The sequence below is a fragment of the Schistocerca cancellata genome, chromosome 2 (genome assembly GCF_023864275.1).
Source record: "Schistocerca cancellata isolate TAMUIC-IGC-003103 chromosome 2, iqSchCanc2.1, whole genome shotgun sequence".
Taxonomy (NCBI): domain Eukaryota; kingdom Metazoa; phylum Arthropoda; class Insecta; order Orthoptera; family Acrididae; genus Schistocerca; species Schistocerca cancellata.
Window position 1 is genome coordinate 955157067 of NC_064627.1, and position 23039 is coordinate 955180105.

The 23039-nt window shown below is 43.6% G+C and overlaps 60 non-coding genes across 60 annotated transcripts; 30 read left to right on the forward strand and 30 right to left on the reverse strand.

Moving 5' to 3' along the window:
- Positions 1–104: 104 nt before the first annotated feature.
- On the forward strand, positions 105–193 carry Trnay-gua (transfer RNA tyrosine (anticodon GUA)). The gene is given in 2 exon segments: positions 105–141; positions 158–193. It is a non-coding gene; the product is annotated as a tRNA-Tyr (tRNA).
- A 358-nt stretch (positions 194–551) lies between these two features.
- Positions 552–623, reverse strand: Trnaq-cug (transfer RNA glutamine (anticodon CUG)). The gene has a single exon. It is a non-coding gene; the product is annotated as a tRNA-Gln (tRNA).
- A 247-nt stretch (positions 624–870) lies between these two features.
- On the forward strand, positions 871–959 carry Trnay-gua (transfer RNA tyrosine (anticodon GUA)). The gene is given in 2 exon segments: positions 871–907; positions 924–959. It is a non-coding gene; the product is annotated as a tRNA-Tyr (tRNA).
- Positions 960–1317: 358 nt separating this feature from the next.
- Trnaq-cug (transfer RNA glutamine (anticodon CUG)) lies at positions 1318–1389 on the reverse strand. Its single transcript has one exon. It is a non-coding gene; the product is annotated as a tRNA-Gln (tRNA).
- A 247-nt stretch (positions 1390–1636) lies between these two features.
- Positions 1637–1725, forward strand: Trnay-gua (transfer RNA tyrosine (anticodon GUA)). Its single transcript is given in 2 exon segments — positions 1637–1673; positions 1690–1725. It is a non-coding gene; the product is annotated as a tRNA-Tyr (tRNA).
- A 358-nt stretch (positions 1726–2083) lies between these two features.
- On the reverse strand, positions 2084–2155 carry Trnaq-cug (transfer RNA glutamine (anticodon CUG)). The gene has a single exon. It is a non-coding gene; the product is annotated as a tRNA-Gln (tRNA).
- Positions 2156–2402: 247 nt separating this feature from the next.
- On the forward strand, positions 2403–2491 carry Trnay-gua (transfer RNA tyrosine (anticodon GUA)). Its single transcript is given in 2 exon segments — positions 2403–2439; positions 2456–2491. It is a non-coding gene; the product is annotated as a tRNA-Tyr (tRNA).
- Positions 2492–2849: 358 nt separating this feature from the next.
- Trnaq-cug (transfer RNA glutamine (anticodon CUG)) lies at positions 2850–2921 on the reverse strand. The gene has a single exon. It is a non-coding gene; the product is annotated as a tRNA-Gln (tRNA).
- Positions 2922–3168: 247 nt separating this feature from the next.
- On the forward strand, positions 3169–3257 carry Trnay-gua (transfer RNA tyrosine (anticodon GUA)). The gene is given in 2 exon segments: positions 3169–3205; positions 3222–3257. It is a non-coding gene; the product is annotated as a tRNA-Tyr (tRNA).
- A 358-nt stretch (positions 3258–3615) lies between these two features.
- Positions 3616–3687, reverse strand: Trnaq-cug (transfer RNA glutamine (anticodon CUG)). Its single transcript has one exon. It is a non-coding gene; the product is annotated as a tRNA-Gln (tRNA).
- A 247-nt stretch (positions 3688–3934) lies between these two features.
- Positions 3935–4023, forward strand: Trnay-gua (transfer RNA tyrosine (anticodon GUA)). Its single transcript is given in 2 exon segments — positions 3935–3971; positions 3988–4023. It is a non-coding gene; the product is annotated as a tRNA-Tyr (tRNA).
- A 358-nt stretch (positions 4024–4381) lies between these two features.
- On the reverse strand, positions 4382–4453 carry Trnaq-cug (transfer RNA glutamine (anticodon CUG)). Its single transcript has one exon. It is a non-coding gene; the product is annotated as a tRNA-Gln (tRNA).
- A 247-nt stretch (positions 4454–4700) lies between these two features.
- Trnay-gua (transfer RNA tyrosine (anticodon GUA)) lies at positions 4701–4789 on the forward strand. Its single transcript is given in 2 exon segments — positions 4701–4737; positions 4754–4789. It is a non-coding gene; the product is annotated as a tRNA-Tyr (tRNA).
- A 358-nt stretch (positions 4790–5147) lies between these two features.
- On the reverse strand, positions 5148–5219 carry Trnaq-cug (transfer RNA glutamine (anticodon CUG)). The gene has a single exon. It is a non-coding gene; the product is annotated as a tRNA-Gln (tRNA).
- A 247-nt stretch (positions 5220–5466) lies between these two features.
- On the forward strand, positions 5467–5555 carry Trnay-gua (transfer RNA tyrosine (anticodon GUA)). The gene is given in 2 exon segments: positions 5467–5503; positions 5520–5555. It is a non-coding gene; the product is annotated as a tRNA-Tyr (tRNA).
- Positions 5556–5913: 358 nt separating this feature from the next.
- Trnaq-cug (transfer RNA glutamine (anticodon CUG)) lies at positions 5914–5985 on the reverse strand. Its single transcript has one exon. It is a non-coding gene; the product is annotated as a tRNA-Gln (tRNA).
- Positions 5986–6232: 247 nt separating this feature from the next.
- On the forward strand, positions 6233–6321 carry Trnay-gua (transfer RNA tyrosine (anticodon GUA)). Its single transcript is given in 2 exon segments — positions 6233–6269; positions 6286–6321. It is a non-coding gene; the product is annotated as a tRNA-Tyr (tRNA).
- Positions 6322–6679: 358 nt separating this feature from the next.
- On the reverse strand, positions 6680–6751 carry Trnaq-cug (transfer RNA glutamine (anticodon CUG)). Its single transcript has one exon. It is a non-coding gene; the product is annotated as a tRNA-Gln (tRNA).
- A 247-nt stretch (positions 6752–6998) lies between these two features.
- Trnay-gua (transfer RNA tyrosine (anticodon GUA)) lies at positions 6999–7087 on the forward strand. Its single transcript is given in 2 exon segments — positions 6999–7035; positions 7052–7087. It is a non-coding gene; the product is annotated as a tRNA-Tyr (tRNA).
- A 358-nt stretch (positions 7088–7445) lies between these two features.
- Trnaq-cug (transfer RNA glutamine (anticodon CUG)) lies at positions 7446–7517 on the reverse strand. Its single transcript has one exon. It is a non-coding gene; the product is annotated as a tRNA-Gln (tRNA).
- A 247-nt stretch (positions 7518–7764) lies between these two features.
- Trnay-gua (transfer RNA tyrosine (anticodon GUA)) lies at positions 7765–7853 on the forward strand. The gene is given in 2 exon segments: positions 7765–7801; positions 7818–7853. It is a non-coding gene; the product is annotated as a tRNA-Tyr (tRNA).
- A 358-nt stretch (positions 7854–8211) lies between these two features.
- Trnaq-cug (transfer RNA glutamine (anticodon CUG)) lies at positions 8212–8283 on the reverse strand. The gene has a single exon. It is a non-coding gene; the product is annotated as a tRNA-Gln (tRNA).
- Positions 8284–8530: 247 nt separating this feature from the next.
- On the forward strand, positions 8531–8619 carry Trnay-gua (transfer RNA tyrosine (anticodon GUA)). Its single transcript is given in 2 exon segments — positions 8531–8567; positions 8584–8619. It is a non-coding gene; the product is annotated as a tRNA-Tyr (tRNA).
- Positions 8620–8977: 358 nt separating this feature from the next.
- On the reverse strand, positions 8978–9049 carry Trnaq-cug (transfer RNA glutamine (anticodon CUG)). The gene has a single exon. It is a non-coding gene; the product is annotated as a tRNA-Gln (tRNA).
- Positions 9050–9296: 247 nt separating this feature from the next.
- On the forward strand, positions 9297–9385 carry Trnay-gua (transfer RNA tyrosine (anticodon GUA)). Its single transcript is given in 2 exon segments — positions 9297–9333; positions 9350–9385. It is a non-coding gene; the product is annotated as a tRNA-Tyr (tRNA).
- A 358-nt stretch (positions 9386–9743) lies between these two features.
- Trnaq-cug (transfer RNA glutamine (anticodon CUG)) lies at positions 9744–9815 on the reverse strand. The gene has a single exon. It is a non-coding gene; the product is annotated as a tRNA-Gln (tRNA).
- A 247-nt stretch (positions 9816–10062) lies between these two features.
- Trnay-gua (transfer RNA tyrosine (anticodon GUA)) lies at positions 10063–10151 on the forward strand. Its single transcript is given in 2 exon segments — positions 10063–10099; positions 10116–10151. It is a non-coding gene; the product is annotated as a tRNA-Tyr (tRNA).
- A 358-nt stretch (positions 10152–10509) lies between these two features.
- Trnaq-cug (transfer RNA glutamine (anticodon CUG)) lies at positions 10510–10581 on the reverse strand. Its single transcript has one exon. It is a non-coding gene; the product is annotated as a tRNA-Gln (tRNA).
- A 247-nt stretch (positions 10582–10828) lies between these two features.
- Positions 10829–10917, forward strand: Trnay-gua (transfer RNA tyrosine (anticodon GUA)). Its single transcript is given in 2 exon segments — positions 10829–10865; positions 10882–10917. It is a non-coding gene; the product is annotated as a tRNA-Tyr (tRNA).
- A 358-nt stretch (positions 10918–11275) lies between these two features.
- Trnaq-cug (transfer RNA glutamine (anticodon CUG)) lies at positions 11276–11347 on the reverse strand. The gene has a single exon. It is a non-coding gene; the product is annotated as a tRNA-Gln (tRNA).
- A 247-nt stretch (positions 11348–11594) lies between these two features.
- On the forward strand, positions 11595–11683 carry Trnay-gua (transfer RNA tyrosine (anticodon GUA)). The gene is given in 2 exon segments: positions 11595–11631; positions 11648–11683. It is a non-coding gene; the product is annotated as a tRNA-Tyr (tRNA).
- A 358-nt stretch (positions 11684–12041) lies between these two features.
- Positions 12042–12113, reverse strand: Trnaq-cug (transfer RNA glutamine (anticodon CUG)). Its single transcript has one exon. It is a non-coding gene; the product is annotated as a tRNA-Gln (tRNA).
- A 247-nt stretch (positions 12114–12360) lies between these two features.
- Positions 12361–12449, forward strand: Trnay-gua (transfer RNA tyrosine (anticodon GUA)). The gene is given in 2 exon segments: positions 12361–12397; positions 12414–12449. It is a non-coding gene; the product is annotated as a tRNA-Tyr (tRNA).
- A 358-nt stretch (positions 12450–12807) lies between these two features.
- On the reverse strand, positions 12808–12879 carry Trnaq-cug (transfer RNA glutamine (anticodon CUG)). The gene has a single exon. It is a non-coding gene; the product is annotated as a tRNA-Gln (tRNA).
- Positions 12880–13126: 247 nt separating this feature from the next.
- Positions 13127–13215, forward strand: Trnay-gua (transfer RNA tyrosine (anticodon GUA)). The gene is given in 2 exon segments: positions 13127–13163; positions 13180–13215. It is a non-coding gene; the product is annotated as a tRNA-Tyr (tRNA).
- Positions 13216–13573: 358 nt separating this feature from the next.
- On the reverse strand, positions 13574–13645 carry Trnaq-cug (transfer RNA glutamine (anticodon CUG)). The gene has a single exon. It is a non-coding gene; the product is annotated as a tRNA-Gln (tRNA).
- A 247-nt stretch (positions 13646–13892) lies between these two features.
- Trnay-gua (transfer RNA tyrosine (anticodon GUA)) lies at positions 13893–13981 on the forward strand. Its single transcript is given in 2 exon segments — positions 13893–13929; positions 13946–13981. It is a non-coding gene; the product is annotated as a tRNA-Tyr (tRNA).
- Positions 13982–14339: 358 nt separating this feature from the next.
- Trnaq-cug (transfer RNA glutamine (anticodon CUG)) lies at positions 14340–14411 on the reverse strand. The gene has a single exon. It is a non-coding gene; the product is annotated as a tRNA-Gln (tRNA).
- A 247-nt stretch (positions 14412–14658) lies between these two features.
- On the forward strand, positions 14659–14747 carry Trnay-gua (transfer RNA tyrosine (anticodon GUA)). Its single transcript is given in 2 exon segments — positions 14659–14695; positions 14712–14747. It is a non-coding gene; the product is annotated as a tRNA-Tyr (tRNA).
- Positions 14748–15105: 358 nt separating this feature from the next.
- Trnaq-cug (transfer RNA glutamine (anticodon CUG)) lies at positions 15106–15177 on the reverse strand. Its single transcript has one exon. It is a non-coding gene; the product is annotated as a tRNA-Gln (tRNA).
- A 247-nt stretch (positions 15178–15424) lies between these two features.
- Trnay-gua (transfer RNA tyrosine (anticodon GUA)) lies at positions 15425–15513 on the forward strand. Its single transcript is given in 2 exon segments — positions 15425–15461; positions 15478–15513. It is a non-coding gene; the product is annotated as a tRNA-Tyr (tRNA).
- Positions 15514–15871: 358 nt separating this feature from the next.
- Positions 15872–15943, reverse strand: Trnaq-cug (transfer RNA glutamine (anticodon CUG)). Its single transcript has one exon. It is a non-coding gene; the product is annotated as a tRNA-Gln (tRNA).
- Positions 15944–16190: 247 nt separating this feature from the next.
- On the forward strand, positions 16191–16279 carry Trnay-gua (transfer RNA tyrosine (anticodon GUA)). The gene is given in 2 exon segments: positions 16191–16227; positions 16244–16279. It is a non-coding gene; the product is annotated as a tRNA-Tyr (tRNA).
- Positions 16280–16637: 358 nt separating this feature from the next.
- Trnaq-cug (transfer RNA glutamine (anticodon CUG)) lies at positions 16638–16709 on the reverse strand. The gene has a single exon. It is a non-coding gene; the product is annotated as a tRNA-Gln (tRNA).
- A 247-nt stretch (positions 16710–16956) lies between these two features.
- Positions 16957–17045, forward strand: Trnay-gua (transfer RNA tyrosine (anticodon GUA)). Its single transcript is given in 2 exon segments — positions 16957–16993; positions 17010–17045. It is a non-coding gene; the product is annotated as a tRNA-Tyr (tRNA).
- Positions 17046–17403: 358 nt separating this feature from the next.
- Positions 17404–17475, reverse strand: Trnaq-cug (transfer RNA glutamine (anticodon CUG)). The gene has a single exon. It is a non-coding gene; the product is annotated as a tRNA-Gln (tRNA).
- A 247-nt stretch (positions 17476–17722) lies between these two features.
- On the forward strand, positions 17723–17811 carry Trnay-gua (transfer RNA tyrosine (anticodon GUA)). The gene is given in 2 exon segments: positions 17723–17759; positions 17776–17811. It is a non-coding gene; the product is annotated as a tRNA-Tyr (tRNA).
- Positions 17812–18169: 358 nt separating this feature from the next.
- Trnaq-cug (transfer RNA glutamine (anticodon CUG)) lies at positions 18170–18241 on the reverse strand. The gene has a single exon. It is a non-coding gene; the product is annotated as a tRNA-Gln (tRNA).
- Positions 18242–18488: 247 nt separating this feature from the next.
- Positions 18489–18577, forward strand: Trnay-gua (transfer RNA tyrosine (anticodon GUA)). The gene is given in 2 exon segments: positions 18489–18525; positions 18542–18577. It is a non-coding gene; the product is annotated as a tRNA-Tyr (tRNA).
- A 358-nt stretch (positions 18578–18935) lies between these two features.
- On the reverse strand, positions 18936–19007 carry Trnaq-cug (transfer RNA glutamine (anticodon CUG)). The gene has a single exon. It is a non-coding gene; the product is annotated as a tRNA-Gln (tRNA).
- Positions 19008–19254: 247 nt separating this feature from the next.
- On the forward strand, positions 19255–19343 carry Trnay-gua (transfer RNA tyrosine (anticodon GUA)). The gene is given in 2 exon segments: positions 19255–19291; positions 19308–19343. It is a non-coding gene; the product is annotated as a tRNA-Tyr (tRNA).
- Positions 19344–19701: 358 nt separating this feature from the next.
- On the reverse strand, positions 19702–19773 carry Trnaq-cug (transfer RNA glutamine (anticodon CUG)). Its single transcript has one exon. It is a non-coding gene; the product is annotated as a tRNA-Gln (tRNA).
- A 247-nt stretch (positions 19774–20020) lies between these two features.
- Trnay-gua (transfer RNA tyrosine (anticodon GUA)) lies at positions 20021–20109 on the forward strand. The gene is given in 2 exon segments: positions 20021–20057; positions 20074–20109. It is a non-coding gene; the product is annotated as a tRNA-Tyr (tRNA).
- Positions 20110–20467: 358 nt separating this feature from the next.
- Trnaq-cug (transfer RNA glutamine (anticodon CUG)) lies at positions 20468–20539 on the reverse strand. The gene has a single exon. It is a non-coding gene; the product is annotated as a tRNA-Gln (tRNA).
- A 247-nt stretch (positions 20540–20786) lies between these two features.
- On the forward strand, positions 20787–20875 carry Trnay-gua (transfer RNA tyrosine (anticodon GUA)). The gene is given in 2 exon segments: positions 20787–20823; positions 20840–20875. It is a non-coding gene; the product is annotated as a tRNA-Tyr (tRNA).
- Positions 20876–21233: 358 nt separating this feature from the next.
- On the reverse strand, positions 21234–21305 carry Trnaq-cug (transfer RNA glutamine (anticodon CUG)). Its single transcript has one exon. It is a non-coding gene; the product is annotated as a tRNA-Gln (tRNA).
- Positions 21306–21552: 247 nt separating this feature from the next.
- Trnay-gua (transfer RNA tyrosine (anticodon GUA)) lies at positions 21553–21641 on the forward strand. The gene is given in 2 exon segments: positions 21553–21589; positions 21606–21641. It is a non-coding gene; the product is annotated as a tRNA-Tyr (tRNA).
- Positions 21642–21999: 358 nt separating this feature from the next.
- Trnaq-cug (transfer RNA glutamine (anticodon CUG)) lies at positions 22000–22071 on the reverse strand. Its single transcript has one exon. It is a non-coding gene; the product is annotated as a tRNA-Gln (tRNA).
- A 247-nt stretch (positions 22072–22318) lies between these two features.
- On the forward strand, positions 22319–22407 carry Trnay-gua (transfer RNA tyrosine (anticodon GUA)). Its single transcript is given in 2 exon segments — positions 22319–22355; positions 22372–22407. It is a non-coding gene; the product is annotated as a tRNA-Tyr (tRNA).
- A 358-nt stretch (positions 22408–22765) lies between these two features.
- Trnaq-cug (transfer RNA glutamine (anticodon CUG)) lies at positions 22766–22837 on the reverse strand. Its single transcript has one exon. It is a non-coding gene; the product is annotated as a tRNA-Gln (tRNA).
- Between the last annotated feature and the right edge of the window lie 202 nt (positions 22838–23039).

Sequence of the window (23039 nt, forward strand, 5' to 3'; positions counted from 1 at the left end):
CTGCATTTCTGTGCGTCTATATGGCCGCGCTGAGTAGCTGTGTGTGGAAACGAAAGACAGGGACGGAGCTAAAGCAATCAGTACGAATAAGAAAGTAAGCAGAGCCTCTGGTAGCTCAGTTGGTAGAGCGGTGGACTGTAGTGGAGGATTCACAGTTATCCATAGGTCGCTGGTTCAAATCCGGCCCAGAGGACTGTTTTTCTAATCTCACGAGCAAAGAGGCTCCAGAGCATGCCCACTCGGTCAGAACCTCCCTATGTTTTAAACCTATTTTAAAGGAAATTCATTTGCTCAGCTTGTAATAGCTAGTTGATAATCATGGGATTCTTAGCCTCCGTAGGATAATGATAATTCTTCGAATTATCTTAAAATTGCTTGCTCTTACAGGCATTACTCGTTTAATGTGCTATATAGGTCACATAGTCGCACCAATATTCAGCCGTTTCATAGACGTCTCGTTATTTACACAAACGTAGGAACTAAATCCCTGAGCCTATCGCTGCTACTTCTTCGGCGAGAAATGCTTATTACAGAAAATTTAGACTAAACGAAGGTTCCACCGAGATTCGAACTCGGATCGCTGGATTCAGAGTCCAGAGTGCTAACCGTTACACCATGGAACCAGACAGAAGCATGGGACTCGTAAATACACTTAGCAGTGCTCTGACATGCTTCAGACACTTCCTACTTGCATTTTTTAACCTAATTGATACGATCGGGCATTATAAAACTTAATCTGGGCAATGTTTGCAGTTGCAGCCGATGGCTGCATTTCTGTGCGTCTATATGGCCGCGCTGAGTAGCTGTGTGTGGAAACGAAAGACAGGGACGGAGCTAAAGCAATCAGTACGAATAAGAAAGTAAGCAGAGCCTCTGGTAGCTCAGTTGGTAGAGCGGTGGACTGTAGTGGAGGATTCACAGTTATCCATAGGTCGCTGGTTCAAATCCGGCCCAGAGGACTGTTTTTCTAATCTCACGAGCAAAGAGGCTCCAGAGCATGCCCACTCGGTCAGAACCTCCCTATGTTTTAAACCTATTTTAAAGGAAATTCATTTGCTCAGCTTGTAATAGCTAGTTGATAATCATGGGATTCTTAGCCTCCGTAGGATAATGATAATTCTTCGAATTATCTTAAAATTGCTTGCTCTTACAGGCATTACTCGTTTAATGTGCTATATAGGTCACATAGTCGCACCAATATTCAGCCGTTTCATAGACGTCTCGTTATTTACACAAACGTAGGAACTAAATCCCTGAGCCTATCGCTGCTACTTCTTCGGCGAGAAATGCTTATTACAGAAAATTTAGACTAAACGAAGGTTCCACCGAGATTCGAACTCGGATCGCTGGATTCAGAGTCCAGAGTGCTAACCGTTACACCATGGAACCAGACAGAAGCATGGGACTCGTAAATACACTTAGCAGTGCTCTGACATGCTTCAGACACTTCCTACTTGCATTTTTTAACCTAATTGATACGATCGGGCATTATAAAACTTAATCTGGGCAATGTTTGCAGTTGCAGCCGATGGCTGCATTTCTGTGCGTCTATATGGCCGCGCTGAGTAGCTGTGTGTGGAAACGAAAGACAGGGACGGAGCTAAAGCAATCAGTACGAATAAGAAAGTAAGCAGAGCCTCTGGTAGCTCAGTTGGTAGAGCGGTGGACTGTAGTGGAGGATTCACAGTTATCCATAGGTCGCTGGTTCAAATCCGGCCCAGAGGACTGTTTTTCTAATCTCACGAGCAAAGAGGCTCCAGAGCATGCCCACTCGGTCAGAACCTCCCTATGTTTTAAACCTATTTTAAAGGAAATTCATTTGCTCAGCTTGTAATAGCTAGTTGATAATCATGGGATTCTTAGCCTCCGTAGGATAATGATAATTCTTCGAATTATCTTAAAATTGCTTGCTCTTACAGGCATTACTCGTTTAATGTGCTATATAGGTCACATAGTCGCACCAATATTCAGCCGTTTCATAGACGTCTCGTTATTTACACAAACGTAGGAACTAAATCCCTGAGCCTATCGCTGCTACTTCTTCGGCGAGAAATGCTTATTACAGAAAATTTAGACTAAACGAAGGTTCCACCGAGATTCGAACTCGGATCGCTGGATTCAGAGTCCAGAGTGCTAACCGTTACACCATGGAACCAGACAGAAGCATGGGACTCGTAAATACACTTAGCAGTGCTCTGACATGCTTCAGACACTTCCTACTTGCATTTTTTAACCTAATTGATACGATCGGGCATTATAAAACTTAATCTGGGCAATGTTTGCAGTTGCAGCCGATGGCTGCATTTCTGTGCGTCTATATGGCCGCGCTGAGTAGCTGTGTGTGGAAACGAAAGACAGGGACGGAGCTAAAGCAATCAGTACGAATAAGAAAGTAAGCAGAGCCTCTGGTAGCTCAGTTGGTAGAGCGGTGGACTGTAGTGGAGGATTCACAGTTATCCATAGGTCGCTGGTTCAAATCCGGCCCAGAGGACTGTTTTTCTAATCTCACGAGCAAAGAGGCTCCAGAGCATGCCCACTCGGTCAGAACCTCCCTATGTTTTAAACCTATTTTAAAGGAAATTCATTTGCTCAGCTTGTAATAGCTAGTTGATAATCATGGGATTCTTAGCCTCCGTAGGATAATGATAATTCTTCGAATTATCTTAAAATTGCTTGCTCTTACAGGCATTACTCGTTTAATGTGCTATATAGGTCACATAGTCGCACCAATATTCAGCCGTTTCATAGACGTCTCGTTATTTACACAAACGTAGGAACTAAATCCCTGAGCCTATCGCTGCTACTTCTTCGGCGAGAAATGCTTATTACAGAAAATTTAGACTAAACGAAGGTTCCACCGAGATTCGAACTCGGATCGCTGGATTCAGAGTCCAGAGTGCTAACCGTTACACCATGGAACCAGACAGAAGCATGGGACTCGTAAATACACTTAGCAGTGCTCTGACATGCTTCAGACACTTCCTACTTGCATTTTTTAACCTAATTGATACGATCGGGCATTATAAAACTTAATCTGGGCAATGTTTGCAGTTGCAGCCGATGGCTGCATTTCTGTGCGTCTATATGGCCGCGCTGAGTAGCTGTGTGTGGAAACGAAAGACAGGGACGGAGCTAAAGCAATCAGTACGAATAAGAAAGTAAGCAGAGCCTCTGGTAGCTCAGTTGGTAGAGCGGTGGACTGTAGTGGAGGATTCACAGTTATCCATAGGTCGCTGGTTCAAATCCGGCCCAGAGGACTGTTTTTCTAATCTCACGAGCAAAGAGGCTCCAGAGCATGCCCACTCGGTCAGAACCTCCCTATGTTTTAAACCTATTTTAAAGGAAATTCATTTGCTCAGCTTGTAATAGCTAGTTGATAATCATGGGATTCTTAGCCTCCGTAGGATAATGATAATTCTTCGAATTATCTTAAAATTGCTTGCTCTTACAGGCATTACTCGTTTAATGTGCTATATAGGTCACATAGTCGCACCAATATTCAGCCGTTTCATAGACGTCTCGTTATTTACACAAACGTAGGAACTAAATCCCTGAGCCTATCGCTGCTACTTCTTCGGCGAGAAATGCTTATTACAGAAAATTTAGACTAAACGAAGGTTCCACCGAGATTCGAACTCGGATCGCTGGATTCAGAGTCCAGAGTGCTAACCGTTACACCATGGAACCAGACAGGAGCATGGGACTCGTAAATACACTTAGCAGTGCTCTGACATGCTTCAGACACTTCCTACTTGCATTTTTTAACCTAATTGATACGATCGGGCATTATAAAACTTAATCTGGGCAATGTTTGCAGTTGCAGCCGATGGCTGCATTTCTGTGCGTCTATATGGCCGCGCTGAGTAGCTGTGTGTGGAAACGAAAGACAGGGACGGAGCTAAAGCAATCAGTACGAATAAGAAAGTAAGCAGAGCCTCTGGTAGCTCAGTTGGTAGAGCGGTGGACTGTAGTGGAGGATTCACAGTTATCCATAGGTCGCTGGTTCAAATCCGGCCCAGAGGACTGTTTTTCTAATCTCACGAGCAAAGAGGCTCCAGAGCATGCCCACTCGGTCAGAACCTCCCTATGTTTTAAACCTATTTTAAAGGAAATTCATTTGCTCAGCTTGTAATAGCTAGTTGATAATCATGGGATTCTTAGCCTCCGTAGGATAATGATAATTCTTCGAATTATCTTAAAATTGCTTGCTCTTACAGGCATTACTCGTTTAATGTGCTATATAGGTCACATAGTCGCACCAATATTCAGCCGTTTCATAGACGTCTCGTTATTTACACAAACGTAGGAACTAAATCCCTGAGCCTATCGCTGCTACTTCTTCGGCGAGAAATGCTTATTACAGAAAATTTAGACTAAACGAAGGTTCCACCGAGATTCGAACTCGGATCGCTGGATTCAGAGTCCAGAGTGCTAACCGTTACACCATGGAACCAGACAGAAGCATGGGACTCGTAAATACACTTAGCAGTGCTCTGACATGCTTCAGACACTTCCTACTTGCATTTTTTAACCTAATTGATACGATCGGGCATTATAAAACTTAATCTGGGCAATGTTTGCAGTTGCAGCCGATGGCTGCATTTCTGTGCGTCTATATGGCCGCGCTGAGTAGCTGTGTGTGGAAACGAAAGACAGGGACGGAGCTAAAGCAATCAGTACGAATAAGAAAGTAAGCAGAGCCTCTGGTAGCTCAGTTGGTAGAGCGGTGGACTGTAGTGGAGGATTGACAGTTATCCATAGGTCGCTGGTTCAAATCCGGCCCAGAGGACTGTTTTTCTAATCTCACGAGCAAAGAGGCTCCAGAGCATGCCCACTCGGTCAGAACCTCCCTATGTTTTAAACCTATTTTAAAGGAAATTCATTTGCTCAGCTTGTAATAGCTAGTTGATAATCATGGGATTCTTAGCCTCCGTAGGATAATGATAATTCTTCGAATTATCTTAAAATTGCTTGCTCTTACAGGCATTACTCGTTTAATGTGCTATATAGGTCACATAGTCGCACCAATATTCAGCCGTTTCATAGACGTCTCGTTATTTACACAAACGTAGGAACTAAATCCCTGAGCCTATCGCTGCTACTTCTTCGGCGAGAAATGCTTATTACAGAAAATTTAGACTAAACGAAGGTTCCACCGAGATTCGAACTCGGATCGCTGGATTCAGAGTCCAGAGTGCTAACCGTTACACCATGGAACCAGACAGAAGCATGGGACTCGTAAATACACTTAGCAGTGCTCTGACATGCTTCAGACACTTCCTACTTGCATTTTTTAACCTAATTGATACGATCGGGCATTATAAAACTTAATCTGGGCAATGTTTGCAGTTGCAGCCGATGGCTGCATTTCTGTGCGTCTATATGGCCGCGCTGAGTAGCTGTGTGTGGAAACGAAAGACAGGGACGGAGCTAAAGCAATCAGTACGAATAAGAAAGTAAGCAGAGCCTCTGGTAGCTCAGTTGGTAGAGCGGTGGACTGTAGTGGAGGATTCACAGTTATCCATAGGTCGCTGGTTCAAATCCGGCCCAGAGGACTGTTTTTCTAATCTCACGAGCAAAGAGGCTCCAGAGCATGCCCACTCGGTCAGAACCTCCCTATGTTTTAAACCTATTTTAAAGGAAATTCATTTGCTCAGCTTGTAATAGCTAGTTGATAATCATGGGATTCTTAGCCTCCGTAGGATAATGATAATTCTTCGAATTATCTTAAAATTGCTTGCTCTTACAGGCATTACTCGTTTAATGTGCTATATAGGTCACATAGTCGCACCAATATTCAGCCGTTTCATAGACGTCTCGTTATTTACACAAACGTAGGAACTAAATCCCTGAGCCTATCGCTGCTACTTCTTCGGCGAGAAATGCTTATTACAGAAAATTTAGACTAAACGAAGGTTCCACCGAGATTCGAACTCGGATCGCTGGATTCAGAGTCCAGAGTGCTAACCGTTACACCATGGAACCAGACAGAAGCATGGGACTCGTAAATACACTTACCAGTGCTCTGACATGCTTCAGACACTTCCTACTTGCATTTTTTAACCTAATTGATACGATCGGGCATTATAAAACTTAATCTGGGCAATGTTTGCAGTTGCAGCCGATGGCTGCATTTCTGTGCGTCTATATGGCCGCGCTGAGTAGCTGTGTGTGGAAACGAAAGACAGGGACGGAGCTAAAGCAATCAGTACGAATAAGAAAGTAAGCAGAGCCTCTGGTAGCTCAGTTGGTAGAGCGGTGGACTGTAGTGGAGGATTCACAGTTATCCATAGGTCGCTGGTTCAAATCCGGCCCAGAGGACTGTTTTTCTAATCTCACGAGCAAAGAGGCTCCAGAGCATGCCCACTCGGTCAGAACCTCCCTATGTTTTAAACCTATTTTAAAGGAAATTCATTTGCTCAGCTTGTAATAGCTAGTTGATAATCATGGGATTCTTAGCCTCCGTAGGATAATGATAATTCTTCGAATTATCTTAAAATTGCTTGCTCTTACAGGCATTACTCGTTTAATGTGCTATATAGGTCACATAGTCGCACCAATATTCAGCCGTTTCATAGACGTCTCGTTATTTACACAAACGTAGGAACTAAATCCCTGAGCCTATCGCTGCTACTTCTTCGGCGAGAAATGCTTATTACAGAAAATTTAGACTAAACGAAGGTTCCACCGAGATTCGAACTCGGATCGCTGGATTCAGAGTCCAGAGTGCTAACCGTTACACCATGGAACCAGACAGAAGCATGGGACTCGTAAATACACTTAGCAGTGCTCTGACATGCTTCAGACACTTCCTACTTGCATTTTTTAACCTAATTGATACGATCGGGCATTATAAAACTTAATCTGGGCAATGTTTGCAGTTGCAGCCGATGGCTGCATTTCTGTGCGTCTATATGGCCGCGCTGAGTAGCTGTGTGTGGAAACGAAAGACAGGGACGGAGCTAAAGCAATCAGTACGAATAACAAAGTAAGCAGAGCCTCTGGTAGCTCAGTTGGTAGAGCGGTGGACTGTAGTGGAGGATTCACAGTTATCCATAGGTCGCTGGTTCAAATCCGGCCCAGAGGACTGTTTTTCTAATCTCACGAGCAAAGAGGCTCCAGAGCATGCCCACTCGGTCAGAACCTCCCTATGTTTTAAACCTATTTTAAAGGAAATTCATTTGCTCAGCTTGTAATAGCTAGTTGATAATCATGGGATTCTTAGCCTCCGTAGGTTAATGATAAATCTTCGAATTATCTTAAAATTGCTTGCTCTTACAGGCATTACTCGTTTAATGTGCTATATAGGTCACATAGTCGCACCAATATTCAGCCGTTTCATAGACGTCTCGTTATTTACACAAACGTAGGAACTAAATCCCTGAGCCTATCACTGCTACTTCCTCGGCGAGAAACGCTTATTACAGAAAATTTAGACTAAACGAAGGTTCCACCGAGATTCGAACTCGGATCGCTGGATTCAGAGTCCAGAGTGCTAACCGTTACACCATGGAACCAGACAGGAGCATGGGACTCGTAAATACACTTAGCAGTACTCTGACATAATTCAGACACTTCCTACTTGCATTTTTTAACCTAATTGATACGATCGAGCATTATAAAACTTAATCTGGGCAATGTTTGCAGTTGCAGCCGATGGCTGCATTTCTGTGCGTCTATATGGCCGCGCTGAGTAGCTGTGTGTGGAAACGAAAGACAGGGACGGAGCTAAAGCAATCAGTACGAATAACAAAGTAAGCAGAGCCTCTGGTAGCTCAGTTGGTAGAGCGGTGGACTGTAGTGGAGGATTCACAGTTATCCATAGGTCGCTGGTTCAAATCCGGCCCAGAGGACTGTTTTTCTAATCTCACGAGCAAAGAGGCTCCAGAGCATGCCCACTCGGTCAGAACCTCCCTATGTTTTAAACCTATTTTAAAGGAAATTCATTTGCTCAGCTTGTAATAGCTAGTTGATAATCATGGGATTCTTAGCCTCCGTAGGTTAATGATAAATCTTCGAATTATCTTAAAATTGCTTGCTCTTACAGGCATTACTCGTTTAATGTGCTATATAGGTCACATAGTCGCACCAATATTGAGCCGTTTCATAGACGTCTCGTTATTTACACAAACGTAGGAACTAAATCCCTGAGCCTATCACTGCTACTTCCTCGGCGAGAAACGCTTATTACAGAAAATTTAGACTAAACGAAGGTTCCACCGAGATTCGAACTCGGATCGCTGGATTCAGAGTCCAGAGTGCTAACCGTTACACCATGGAACCAGACAGGAGCGTGGGACTCGTAAATACACTTAGCAGTACTCTGACATAATTCAGACACTTCCTACTTGCATTTTTTAACCTAATTGATACGATCGAGCATTATAAAACTTAATCTGGGCAATGTTTGCAGTTGCAGCCGATGGCTGCATTTCTGTGCGTCTATATGGCCGCGCTGAGTAGCTGTGTGTGGAAACGAAAGACAGGGACGGAGCTAAAGCAATCAGTACGAATAACAAAGTAAGCAGAGCCTCTGGTAGCTCAGTTGGTAGAGCGGTGGACTGTAGTGGAGGATTCACAGTTATCCATAGGTCGCTGGTTCAAATCCGGCCCAGAGGACTGTTTTTCTAATCTCACGAGCAAAGAGGCTCCAGAGCATGCCCACTCGGTCAGAACCTCCCTGTGTTTTAAACCTATTTTAAAGGAAATTCATTTGCTCAGCTTGTAATAGCTAGTTGATAATCATGGGATTCTTAGCCTCCGTAGGTTAATGATAAATCTTCGAATTATCTTAAAATTGCTTGCTCTTACAGGCATTACTCGTTTAATGTGCTATATAGGTCACATAGTCGCACCAATATTGAGCCGTTTCATAGACGTCTCGTTATTTACACAAACGTAGGAACTAAATCCCTGAGCCTATCACTGCTACTTCCTCGGCGAGAAACGCTTATTACAGAAAATTTAGACTAAACGAAGGTTCCACCGAGATTCGAACTCGGATCGCTGGATTCAGAGTCCAGAGTGCTAACCGTTACACCATGGAACCAGACAGGAGCATGGGACTCGTAAATACACTTAGCAGTACTCTGACATAATTCAGACACTTCCTACTTGCATTTTTTAACCTAATTGATACTATCGAGCATTATAAAACTTAATCTGGGCAATGTTTGCAGTTGCAGCCGATGGCTGCATTTCTGTGCGTCTATATGGCCGCGCTGAGTAGCTGTGTGTGGAAACGAAAGACAGGGACGGAGCTAAAGCAATCAGTACGAATAACAAAGTAAGCAGAGCCTCTGGTAGCTCAGTTGGTAGAGCGGTGGACTGTAGTGGAGGATTCACAGTTATCCATAGGTCGCTGGTTCAAATCCGGCCCAGAGGACTGTTTTTCTAATCTCACGAGCAAAGAGGCTCCAGAGCATGCCCACTCGGTCAGAACCTCCCTATGTTTTAAACCTATTTTAAAGGAAATTCATTTGCTCAGCTTGTAATAGCTAGTTGATAATCATGGGATTCTTAGCCTCCGTAGGTTAATGATAAATCTTCGAATTATCTTAAAATTGCTTGCTCTTACAGGCATTACTCGTTTAATGTGCTATATAGGTCACATAGTCGCACCAATATTCAGCCGTTTCATAGACGTCTCGTTATTTACACAAACGTAGGAACTAAATCCCTGAGCCTATCACTGCTACTTCCTCGGCGAGAAACGCTTATTACAGAAAATTTAGACTAAACGAAGGTTCCACCGAGATTCGAACTCGGATCGCTGGATTCAGAGTCCAGAGTGCTAACCGTTACACCATGGAACCAGACAGGAGCATGGGACTCGTAAATACACTTAGCAGTACTCTGACATAATTCAGACACTTCCTACTTGCATTTTTTAACCTAATTGATACGATCGAGCATTATAAAACTTAATCTGGGCAATGTTTGCAGTTGCAGCCGATGGCTGCATTTCTGTGCGTCTATATGGCCGCGCTGAGTAGCTGTGTGTGGAAACGAAAGACAGGGACGGAGCTAAAGCAATCAGTACGAATAACAAAGTAAGCAGAGCCTCTGGTAGCTCAGTTGGTAGAGCGGTGGACTGTAGTGGAGGATTCACAGTTATCCATAGGTCGCTGGTTCAAATCCGGCCCAGAGGACTGTTTTTCTAATCTCACGAGCAAAGAGGCTCCAGAGCATGCCCACTCGGTCAGAACCTCCCTATGTTTTAAACCTATTTTAAAGGAAATTCATTTGCTCAGCTTGTAATAGCTAGTTGATAATCATGGGATTCTTAGCCTCCGTAGGTTAATGATAAATCTTCGAATTATCTTAAAATTGCTTGCTCTTACAGGCATTACTCGTTTAATGTGCTATATAGGTCACATAGTCGCACCAATATTCAGCCGTTTCATAGACGTCTCGTTATTTACACAAACGTAGGAACTAAATCCCTGAGCCTATCACTGCTACTTCCTCGGCGAGAAACGCTTATTACAGAAAATTTAGACTAAACGAAGGTTCCACCGAGATTCGAACTCGGATCGCTGGATTCAGAGTCCAGAGTGCTAACCGTTACACCATGGAACCAGACAGGAGCATGGGACTCGTAAATACACTTAGCAGTACTCTGACATAATTCAGACACTTCCTACTTGCATTTTTTAACCTAATTGATACGATCGAGCATTATAAAACTTAATCTGGGCAATGTTTGCAGTTGCAGCCGATGGCTGCATTTCTGTGCGTCTATATGGCCGCGCTGAGTAGCTGTGTGTGGAAACGAAAGACAGGGACGGAGCTAAAGCAATCAGTACGAATAACAAAGTAAGCAGAGCCTCAGGTAGCTCAGTTGGTAGAGCGGTGGACTGTAGTGGAGGATTCACAGTTATCCATAGGTCGCTGGTTCAAATCCGGCCCAGAGGACTGTTTTTCTAATCTCACGAGCAAAGAGGCTCCAGAGCATGCCCACTCGGTCAGAACCTCCCTATGTTTTAAACCTATTTTAAAGGAAATTCATTTGCTCAGCTTGTAATAGCTAGTTGATAATCATGGGATTCTTAGCCTCCGTAGGTTAATGATAAATCTTCGAATTATCTTAAAATTGCTTGCTCTTACAGGCATTACTCGTTTAATGTGCTATATAGGTCACATAGTCGCACCAATATTCAGCCGTTTCATAGACGTCTCGTTATTTACACAAACGTAGGAACTAAATCCCTGAGCCTATCACTGCTACTTCCTCGGCGAGAAACGCTTATTACAGAAAATTTAGACTAAACGAAGGTTCCACCGAGATTCGAACTCGGATCGCTGGATTCAGAGTCCAGAGTGCTAACCGTTACACCATGGAACCAGACAGGAGCATGGGACTCGTAAATACACTTAGCAGTACTCTGACATAATTCAGACACTTCCTACTTGCATTTTTTAACCTAATTGATACGATCGAGCATTATAAAACTTAATCTGGGCAATGTTTGCAGTTGCAGCCGATGGCTGCATTTCTGTGCGTCTATATGGCCGCGCTGAGTAGCTGTGTGTGGAAACGAAAGACAGGGACGGAGCTAAAGCAATCAGTACGAATAACAAAGTAAGCAGAGCCTCTGGTAGCTCAGTTGGTAGAGCGGTGGACTGTAGTGGAGGATTCACAGTTATCCATAGGTCGCTGGTTCAAATCCGGCCCAGAGGACTGTTTTTCTAATCTCACGAGCAAAGAGGCTCCAGAGCATGCCCACTCGGTCAGAACCTCCCTATGTTTTAAACCTATTTTAAAGGAAATTCATTTGCTCAGCTTGTAATAGCTAGTTGATAATCATGGGATTCTTAGCCTCCGTAGGTTAATGATAAATCTTCGAATTATCTTAAAATTGCTTGCTCTTACAGGCATTACTCGTTTAATGTGCTATATAGGTCACATAGTCGCACCAATATTCAGCCGTTTCATAGACGTCTCGTTATTTACACAAACGTAGGAACTAAATCCCTGAGCCTATCACTGCTACTTCCTCGGCGAGAAACGCTTATTACAGAAAATTTAGACTAAACGAAGGTTCCACCGAGATTCGAACTCGGATCGCTGGATTCAGAGTCCAGAGTGCTAACCGTTACACCATGGAACCAGACAGGAGCATGGGACTCGTAAATACACTTAGCAGTACTCTGACATAATTCAGACACTTCCTACTTGCATTTTTTAACCTAATTGATACGATCGAGCATTATAAAACTTAATCTGGGCAATGTTTGCAGTTGCAGCCGATGGCTGCATTTCTGTGCGTCTATATGGCCGCGCTGAGTAGCTGTGTGTGGAAACGAAAGACAGGGACGGAGCTAAAGCAATCAGTACGAATAACAAAGTAAGCAGAGCCTCTGGTAGCTCAGTTGGTAGAGCGGTGGACTGTAGTGGAGGATTCACAGTTATCCATAGGTCGCTGGTTCAAATCCGGCCCAGAGGACTGTTTTTCTAATCTCACGAGCAAAGAGGCTCCAGAGCATGCCCACTCGGTCAGAACCTCCCTATGTTTTAAACCTATTTTAAAGGAAATTCATTTGCTCAGCTTGTAATAGCTAGTTGATAATCATGGGATTCTTAGCCTCCGTAGGTTAATGATAAATCTTCGAATTATCTTAAAATTGCTTGCTCTTACAGGCATTACTCGTTTAATGTGCTATATAGGTCACATAGTCGCACCAATATTCAGCCGTTTCATAGACGTCTCGTTATTTACACAAACATAGGAACTAAATCCCTGAGCCTATCACTGCTACTTCCTCGGCGAGAAACGCTTATTACAGAAAATTTAGACTAAACGAAGGTTCCACCGAGATTCGAACTCGGATCGCTGGATTCAGAGTCCAGAGTGCTAACCGTTACACCATGGAACCAGACAGGAGCATGGGACTCGTAAATACACTTAGCAGTACTCTGACATAATTCAGACACTTCCTACTTGCATTTTTTAACCTAATTGATACGATCGAGCATTATAAAACTTAATCTGGGCAATGTTTGCAGTTGCAGCCGATGGCTGCATTTCTGTGCGTCTATATGGCCGCGCTGAGTAGCTGTGTGTGGAAACGAAAGACAGGGACGGAGCTAAAGCAATCAGTACGAATAAGAAAGTAAGCAGAGCCTCTGGTAGCTCAGTTGGTAGAGCGGTGGACTGTAGTGGAGGATTCACAGTTATCCATAGGTCGCTGGTTCAAATCCGGCCCAGAGGACTGTTTTTCTAATCTCACGAGCAAAGAGGCTCCAGAGCATGCCCACTCGGTCAGAACCTCCCTATGTTTTAAACCTATTTTAAAGGAAATTCATTTGCTCAGCTTGTAATAGCTAGTTGATAATCATGGGATTCTTAGCCTCCGTAGGTTAATGATAAATCTTCGAATTATCTTAAAATTGCTTGCTCTTACAGGCATTACTCGTTTAATGTGCTATATAGGTCACATAGTCGCACCAATATTCAGCCGTTTCATAGACGTCTCGTTATTTACACAAACGTAGGAACTAAATCCCTGAGCCTATCACTGCTACTTCCTCGGCGAGAAACGCTTATTACAGAAAATTTAGACTAAACGAAGGTTCCACCGAGATTCGAACTCGGATCGCTGGATTCAGAGTCCAGAGTGCTAACCGTTACACCATGGAACCAGACAGGAGCATGGGACTCGTAAATACACTTAGCAGTACTCTGACATAATTCAGACACTTCCTACTTGCATTTTTTAACCTAATTGATACGATCGAGCATTATAAAACTTAATCTGGGCAATGTTTGCAGTTGCAGCCGATGGCTGCATTTCTGTGCGTCTATATGGCCGCGCTGAGTAGCTGTGTGTGGAAACGAAAGACAGGGACGGAGCTAAAGCAATCAGTACGAATAACAAAGTAAGCAGAGCCTCTGGTAGCTCAGTTGGTAGAGCGGTGGACTGTAGTGGAGGATTCACAGTTATCCATAGGTCGCTGGTTCAAATCCGGCCCAGAGGACTGTTTTTCTAATCTCACGAGCAAAGAGGCTCCAGAGCATGCCCACTCGGTCAGAACCTCCCTATGTTTTAAACCTATTTTAAAGGAAATTCATTTGCTCAGCTTGTAATAGCTAGTTGATAATCATGGGATTCTTAGCCTCCGTAGGTTAATGATAAATCTTCGAATTATCTTAAAATTGCTTGCTCTTACAGGCATTACTCGTTTAATGTGCTATATAGGTCACATAGTCGCACCAATATTCAGCCGTTTCATAGACGTCTCGTTATTTACACAAACGTAGGAACTAAATCCCTGAGCCTATCACTGCTACTTCCTCGGCGAGAAACGCTTATTACAGAAAATTTAGACTAAACGAAGGTTCCACCGAGATTCGAACTCGGATCGCTGGATTCAGAGTCCAGAGTGCTAACCGTTACACCATGGAACCAGACAGGAGCATGGGACTCGTAAATACACTTAGCAGTACTCTGACATAATTTAGACACTTCCTACTTGCATTTTTTAACCTAATTGATACGATCGAGCATTATAAAACTTAATCTGGGCAATGTTTGCAGTTGCAGCCGATGGCTGCATTTCTGTGCGTCTATATGGCCGCGCTGAGTAGCTGTGTGTGGAAACGAAAGACAGGGACGGAGCTAAAGCAATCAGTACGAATAACAAAGTAAGCAGAGCCTCTGGTAGCTCAGTTGGTAGAGCGGTGGACTGTAGTGGAGGATTCACAGTTATCCATAGGTCGCTGGTTCAAATCCGGCCCAGAGGACTGTTTTTCTAATCTCACGAGCAAAGAGGCTCCAGAGCATGCCCACTCGGTCAGAACCTCCCTATGTTTTAAACCTATTTTAAAGGAAATTCATTTGCTCAGCTTGTAATAGCTAGTTGATAATCATGGGATTCTTAGCCTCCGTAGGTTAATGATAAATCTTCGAATTATCTTAAAATTGCTTGCTCTTACAGGCATTACTCGTTTAATGTGCTATATAGGTCACATAGTCGCACCAATATTCAGCCGTTTCATAGACGTCTCGTTATTTACACAAACGTAGGAACTAAATCCCTGAGCCTATCACTGCTACTTCCTCGGCGAGAAACGCTTATTACAGAAAATTTAGACTAAACGAAGGTTCCACCGAGATTCGAACTCGGATCGCTGGATTCAGAGTCCAGAGTGCTAACCGTTACACCATGGAACCAGACAGGAGCATGGGACTCGTAAATACACTTAGCAGTACTCTGACATAATTCAGACACTTCCTACTTGCATTTTTTAACCTAATTGATACGATCGAGCATTATAAAACTTAATCTGGGCAATGTTTGCAGTTGCAGCCGATGGCTGCATTTCTGTGCGTCTATATGGCCGCGCTGAGTAGCTGTGTGTGGAAACGAAAGACAGGGACGGAGCTAAAGCAATCAGTACGAATAACAAAGTAAGCAGAGCCTCTGGTAGCTCAGTTGGTAGAGCGGTGGACTGTAGTGGAGGATTCACAGTTATCCATAGGTCGCTGGTTCAAATCCGGCCCAGAGGACTGTTTTTCTAATCTCACGAGCAAAGAGGCTCCAGAGCATGCCCACTCGGTCAGAACCTCCCTATGTTTTAAACCTATTTTAAAGGAAATTCATTTGCTCAGCTTGTAATAGCTAGTTGATAATCATGGGATTCTTAGCCTCCGTAGGTTAATGATAAATCTTCGAATTATCTTAAAATTGCTTGCTCTTACAGGCATTACTCGTTTAATGTGCTATATAGGTCACATAGTCGCACCAATATTCAGCCGTTTCATAGACGTCTCGTTATTTACACAAACGTAGGAACTAAATCCCTGAGCCTATCACTGCTACTTCCTCGGCGAGAAACGCTTATTACAGAAAATTTAGACTAAACGAAGGTTCCACCGAGATTCGAACTCGGATCGCTGGATTCAGAGTCCAGAGTGCTAACCGTTACACCATGGAACCAGACAGGAGCATGGGACTCGTAAATACACTTAGCAGTACTCTGACATAATTCAGACACTTCCTACTTGCATTTTTTAACCTAATTGATACGATCGAGCATTATAAAACTTAATCTGGGCAATGTTTGCAGTTGCAGCCGATGGCTGCATTTCTGTGCGTCTATATGGCCGCGCTGAGTAGCTGTGTGTGGAAACGAAAGACAGGGACGGAGCTAAAGCAATCAGTACGAATAACAAAGTAAGCAGAGCCTCTGGTAGCTCAGTTGGTAGAGCGGTGGACTGTAGTGGAGGATTCACAGTTATCCATAGGTCGCTGGTTCAAATCCGGCCCAGAGGACTGTTTTTCTAATCTCACGAGCAAAGAGGCTCCAGAGCATGCCCACTCGGTCAGAACCTCCCTATGTTTTAAACCTATTTTAAAGGAAATTCATTTGCTCAGCTTGTAATAGCTAGTTGATAATCATGGGATTCTTAGCCTCCGTAGGTTAATGATAAATCTTCGAATTATCTTAAAATTGCTTGCTCTTACAGGCATTACTCGTTTAATGTGCTATATAGGTCACATAGTCGCACCAATATTCAGCCGTTTCATAGACGTCTCGTTATTTACACAAACGTAGGAACTAAATCCCTGAGCCTATCACTGCTACTTCCTCGGTGAGAAACGCTTATTACAGAAAATTTAGACTAAACGAAGGTTCCACCGAGATTCGAACTCGGATCGCTGGATTCAGAGTCCAGAGTGCTAACCGTTACACCATGGAACCAGACAGGAGCATGGGACTCGTAAATACACTTAGCAGTACTCTGACATAATTCAGACACTTCCTACTTGCATTTTTTAACCTAATTGATACGATCGAGCATTATAAAACTTAATCTGGGCAATGTTTGCAGTTGCAGCCGATGGCTGCATTTCTGTGCGTCTATATGGCCGCGCTGAGTAGCTGTGTGTGGAAACGAAAGACAGGGACGGAGCTAAAGCAATCAGTACGAATAACAAAGTAAGCAGAGCCTCTGGTAGCTCAGTTGGTAGAGCGGTGGACTGTAGTGGAGGATTCACAGTTATCCATAGGTCGCTGGTTCAAATCCGGCCCAGAGGACTGTTTTTCTAATCTCACGAGCAAAGAGGCTCCAGAGCATGCCCACTCGGTCAGAACCTCCCTATGTTTTAAACCTATTTTAAAGGAAATTCATTTGCTCAGCTTGTAATAGCTAGTTGATAATCATGGGATTCTTAGCCTCCGTAGGTTAATGATAAATCTTCGAATTATCTTAAAATTGCTTGCTCTTACAGGCATTACTCGTTTAATGTGCTATATAGGTCACATAGTCGCACCAATATTCAGCCGTTTCATAGACGTCTCGTTATTTACACAAACGTAGGAACTAAATCCCTGAGCCTATCACTGCTACTTCCTCGGCGAGAAACGCTTATTACAGAAAATTTAGACTAAACGAAGGTTCCACCGAGATTCGAACTCGGATCGCTGGATTCAGAGTCCAGAGTGCTAACCGTTACACCATGGAAGCAGACAGGAGCATGGGACTCGTAAATACACTTAGCAGTACTCTGACATAATTCAGACACTTCCTACTTGCATTTTTTAACCTAATTGATACGATCGAGCATTATAAAACTTAATCTGGGCAATGTTTGCAGTTGCAGCCGATGGCTGCATTTCTGTGCGTCTATATGGCCGCGCTGAGTAGCTGTGTGTGGAAACGAAAGACAGGGACGGAGCTAAAGCAATCAGTACGAATAAGAAAGTAAGCAGAGCCTCTGGTAGCTCAGTTGGTAGAGCGGTGGACTGTAGTGGAGGATTCACAGTTATCCATAGGTCGCTGGTTCAAATCCGGCCCAGAGGACTGTTTTTCTAATCTCACGAGCAAAGAGGCTCCAGAGCATGCCCACTCGGTCAGAACCTCCCTATGTTTTAAACCTATTTTAAAGGAAATTCATTTGCTCAGCTTGTAATAGCTAGTTGATAATCATGGGATTCTTAGCCTCCGTAGGTTAATGATAAATCTTCGAATTATCTTAAAATTGCTTGCTCTTACAGGCATTACTCGTTTAATGTGCTATATAGGTCACATAGTCGCACCAATATTCAGCCGTTTCATAGACGTCTCGTTATTTACACAAACGTAGGAACTAAATCCCTGAGCCTATCACTGCTACTTCCTCGGCGAGAAACGCTTATTACAGAAAATTTAGACTAAACGAAGGTTCCACCGAGATTCGAACTCGGATCGCTGGATTCAGAGTCCAGAGTGCTAACCGTTACACCATGGAACCAGACAGGAGCATGGGACTCGTAAATACACTTAGCAGTACTCTGACATAATTCAGACACTTCCTACTTGCATTTTTTAACCTAATTGATACGATCGAGCATTATAAAACTTAATCTGGGCAATGTTTGCAGTTGCAGCCGATGGCTGCATTTCTGTGCGTCTATATGGCCGCGCTGAGTAGCTGTGTGTGGAAACGAAAGACAGGGACGGAGCTAAAGCAATCAGTACGAATAACAAAGTAAGCAGAGCCTCTGGTAGCTCAGTTGGTAGAGCGGTGGACTGTAGTGGAGGATTCACAGTTATCCATAGGTCGCTGGTTCAAATCCGGCCCAGAGGACTGTTTTTCTAATCTCACGAGCAAAGAGGCTCCAGAGCATGCCCACTCGGTCAGAACCTCCCTATGTTTTAAACCTATTTTAAAGGAAATTCATTTGCTCAGCTTGTAATAGCTAGTTGATAATCATGGGATTCTTAGCCTCCGTAGGTTAATGATAAATCTTCGAATTATCTTAAAATTGCTTGCTCTTACAGGCATTACTCGTTTAATGTGCTATATAGGTCACATAGTCGCACCAATATTCAGCCGTTTCATAGACGTCTCGTTATTTACACAAACGTAGGAACTAAATCCCTGAGCCTATCACTGCTACTTCCTCGGCGAGAAACGCTTATTACAGAAAATTTAGACTAAACGAAGGTTCCACCGAGATTCGAACTCGGATCGCTGGATTCAGAGTCCAGAGTGCTAACCGTTACACCATGGAACCAGACAGGAGCATGGGACTCGTAAATACACTTAGCAGTACTCTGACATAATTCAGACACTTCCTACTTGCATTTTTTAACCTAATTGATACGATCGAGCATTATAAAACTTAATCTGGGCAATGTTTGCAGTTGCAGCCGATGGCTGCATTTCTGTGCGTCTATATGGCCGCGCTGAGTAGCTGTGTGTGGAAACGAAAGACAGGGACGGAGCTAAAGCAATCAGTACGAATAACAAAGTAAGCAGAGCCTCTGGTAGCTCAGTTGGTAGAGCGGTGGACTGTAGTGGAGGATTCACAGTTATCCATAGGTCGCTGGTTCAAATCCGGCCCAGAGGACTGTTTTTCTAATCTCACGAGCAAAGAGGCTCCAGAGCATGCCCACTCGGTCAGAACCTCCCTATGTTTTAAACCTATTTTAAAGGAAATTCATTTGCTCAGCTTGTAATAGCTAGTTGATAATCATGGGATTCTTAGCCTCCGTAGGTTAATGATAAATCTTCGAATTATCTTAAAATTGCTTGCTCTTACAGGCATTACTCGTTTAATGTGCTATATAGGTCACATAGTCGCACCAATATTCAGCCGTTTCATAGACGTCTCGTTATTTACACAAACGTAGGAACTAAATCCCTGAGCCTATCACTGCTACTTCCTCGGCGAGAAACGCTTATTACAGAAAATTTAGACTAAACGAAGGTTCCACCGAGATTCGAACTCGGATCGCTGGATTCAGAGTCCAGAGTGCTAACCGTTACACCATGGAACCAGACAGGAGCATGGGACTCGTAAATACACTTAGCAGTACTCTGACATAATTCAGACACTTCCTACTTGCATTTTTTAACCTAATTGATACGATCGAGCATTATAAAACTTAATCTGGGCAATGTTTGCAGTTGCAGCCGATGGCTGCATTTCTGTGCGTCTATATGGCCGCGCTGAGTAGCTGTGTGTGGAAACGAAAGACAGGGACGGAGCTAAAGCAATCAGTACGAATAACAAAGTAAGCAGAGCCTCTGGTAGCTCAGTTGGTAGAGCGGTGGACTGTAGTGGAGGATTCACAGTTATCCATAGGTCGCTGGTTCAAATCCGGCCCAGAGGACTGTTTTTCTAATCTCACGAGCAAAGAGGCTCCAGAGCATGCCCACTCGGTCAGAACCTCCCTATGTTTTAAACCTATTTTAAAGGAAATTCATTTGCTCAGCTTGTAATAGCTAGTTGATAATCATGGGATTCTTAGCCTCCGTAGGTTAATGATAAATCTTCGAATTATCTTAAAATTGCTTGCTCTTACAGGCATTACTCGTTTAATGTGCTATATAGGTCACATAGTCGCACCAATATTCAGCCGTTTCATAGACGTCTCGTTATTTACACAAACGTAGGAACTAAATCCCTGAGCCTATCACTGCTACTTCCTCGGCGAGAAACGCTTATTACAGAAAATTTAGACTAAACGAAGGTTCCACCGAGATTCGAACTCGGATCGCTGGATTCAGAGTCCAGAGTGCTAACCGTTACACCATGGAACCAGACAGGAGCATGGGACTCGTAAATACACTTAGCAGTACTCTGACATAATTCAGACACTTCCTACTTGCATTTTTTAACCTAATTGATACGATCGAGCATTATAAAACTTAATCTGGGCAATGTTTGCAGTTGCAGCCGATGGCTGCATTTCTGTGCGTCTATATGGCCGCGCTGAGTAGCTGTGTGTGGAAACGAAAGACAGGGACGGAGCTAAAGCAATCAGTACGAATAACAAAGTAAGCAGAGCCTCTGGTAGCTCAGTTGGTAGAGCGGTGGACTGTAGTGGAGGATTCACAGTTATCCATAGGTCGCTGGTTCAAATCCGGCCCAGAGGACTGTTTTTCTAATCTCACGAGCAAAGAGGCTCCAGAGCATGCCCACTCGGTCAGAACCTCCCTATGTTTTAAACCTATTTTAAAGGAAATTCATTTGCTCAGCTTGTAATAGCTAGTTGATAATCATGGGATTCTTAGCCTCCGTAGGTTAATGATAAATCTTCGAATTATCTTAAAATTGCTTGCTCTTACAGGCATTACTCGTTTAATGTGCTATATAGGTCACATAGTCGCACCAATATTCAGCCGTTTCATAGACGTCTCGTTATTTACACAAACGTAGGAACTAAATCCCTGAGCCTATCACTGCTACTTCCTCGGCGAGAAACGCTTATTACAGAAAATTTAGACTAAACGAAGGTTCCACCGAGATTCGAACTCGGATCGCTGGATTCAGAGTCCAGAGTGCTAACCGTTACACCATGGAACCAGACAGGAGCATGGGACTCGTAAATACACTTAGCAGTACTCTGACATAATTCAGACACTTCCTACTTGCATTTTTTAACCTAATTGATACGATCGAGCATTATAAAACTTAATCTGGGCAATGTTTGCAGTTGCAGCCGATGGCTGCATTTCTGTGCGTCTATATGGCCGCGCTGAGTAGCTGTGTGTGGAAACGAAAGACAGGGACGGAGCTAAAGCAATCAGTACGAATAACAAAGTAAGCAGAGCCTCTGGTAGCTCAGTTGGTAGAGCGGTGGACTGTAGTGGAGGATTCACAGTTATCCATAGGTCGCTGGTTCAAATCCGGCCCAGAGGACTGTTTTTCTAATCTCACGAGCAAAGAGGCTCCAGAGCATGCCCACTCGGTCAGAACCTCCCTATGTTTTAAACCTATTTTAAAGGAAATTCATTTGCTCAGCTTGTAATAGCTAGTTGATAATCATGGGATTCTTAGCCTCCGTAGGTTAATGATAAATCTTCGAATTATCTTAAAATTGCTTGCTCTTACAGGCATTACTCGTTTAATGTGCTATATAGGTCACATAGTCGCACCAATATTCAGCCGTTTCATAGACGTCTCGTTATTTACACAAACGTAGGAACTAAATCCCTGAGCCTATCACTGCTACTTCCTCGGCGAGAAACGCTTATTACAGAAAATTTAGACTAAACGAAGGTTCCACCGAGATTCGAACTCGGATCGCTGGATTCAGAGTCCAGAGTGCTAACCGTTACACCATGGAACCAGACAGGAGCATGGGACTCGTAAATACACTTAGCAGTACTCTGACATAATTCAGACACTTCCTACTTGCATTTTTTAACCTAATTGATACGATCGAGCATTATAAAACTTAATCTGGGCAATGTTTGCAGTTGCAGCCGATGGCTGCATTTCTGTGCGTCTATATGGCCGCGCTGAGTAGCTGTGTGTGGAAACGAAAGACAGGGACGGAGCTAAAGCAATCAGTACGAATAACAAAGTAAGCAGAGCCTCTGGTAGCTCAGTTGGTAGAGCGGTGGACTGTAGTGGAGGATTCACAGTTATCCATAGGTCGCTGGTTCAAATCCGGCCCAGAGGACTGTTTTTCTAATCTCACGAGCAAAGAGGCTCCAGAGCATGCCCACTCGGTCAGAACCTCCCTATGTTTTAAACCTATTTTAAAGGAAATTCATTTGCTCAGCTTGTAATAGCTAGTTGATAATCATGGGATTCTTAGCCTCCGTAGGTTAATGATAAATCTTCGAATTATCTTAAAATTGCTTGCTCTTACAGGCATTACTCGTTTAATGTGCTATATAGGTCACATAGTCGCACCAATATTCAGCCGTTTCATAGACGTCTCGTTATTTACACAAACGTAGGAACTAAATCCCTGAGCCTATCACTGCTACTTCCTCGGCGAGAAACGCTTATTACAGAAAATTTAGACTAAACGAAGGTTCCACCGAGATTCGAACTCGGATCGCTGGATTCAGAGTCCAGAGTGCTAACCGTTACACCATGGAACCAGACAGGAGCATGGGACTCGTAAATACACTTAGCAGTACTCTGACATAATTCAGACACTTCCTACTTGCATTTTTTAACCTAATTGATACGATCGAGCATTATAAAACTTAATCTGGGCAATGTTTGCAGTTGCAGCCGATGGCTGCATTTCTGTGCGTCTATATGGCCGCGCTGAGTAGCTGTGTGTGGAAACGAAAGACA